Below are 530 nucleotides of genomic sequence, written 5' to 3'. Positions count from 1 at the left end.
AATCTAGCTAAAGTGATAAAGGATAATAAAAAAGGCTTCTTCAAGTATGTTAACAGCAAAAGGAAAACTAGAGAGAATGTGGGCCCCTTACTAAGTGAGGGGGGGTCCGTCGTAATGGGGGATGCTGAGAAGGCAGAGATACTGAATGCCTTCTTTACTTCCGTCTGCAGTGAAAAGGCTCTCCCGGAGGAATCCCACACCCTGGAGGTTAGGGAGAGGGTCTGGGGAATGGGAGACTTCCTTTTAGTCAGGAAAGAGGACGTGCGTGAGTGCCTAGGCAGTACTAAGGTCCACAAGTCCATGGGACCTGATGGGGTGCATCCACGTGTGCTGAGGGAGCTGGCAGAGGTCATTGCCGAACCGCTCTCCATCATTTTTGAGAGGTCTTGGACAACAGGGGAGGTCCCTGAAGACTGGAGGATAGCCAATGTCACTCTGGTCTTCAAAAAGGGCAAGAAGGAAGATCCGGGGTAATTATAGGCCTGTCAGCCTCACCTCTGTCCCTGGAAAGGTGATGGAACAGCTTGTGC

This window comes from Meleagris gallopavo, chromosome 14, assembly GCF_000146605.3.
Source record: "Meleagris gallopavo isolate NT-WF06-2002-E0010 breed Aviagen turkey brand Nicholas breeding stock chromosome 14, Turkey_5.1, whole genome shotgun sequence".
Taxonomy (NCBI): Eukaryota; Metazoa; Chordata; class Aves; order Galliformes; family Phasianidae; genus Meleagris; species Meleagris gallopavo.
This window is presented reverse-complemented; position numbering follows the sequence as displayed.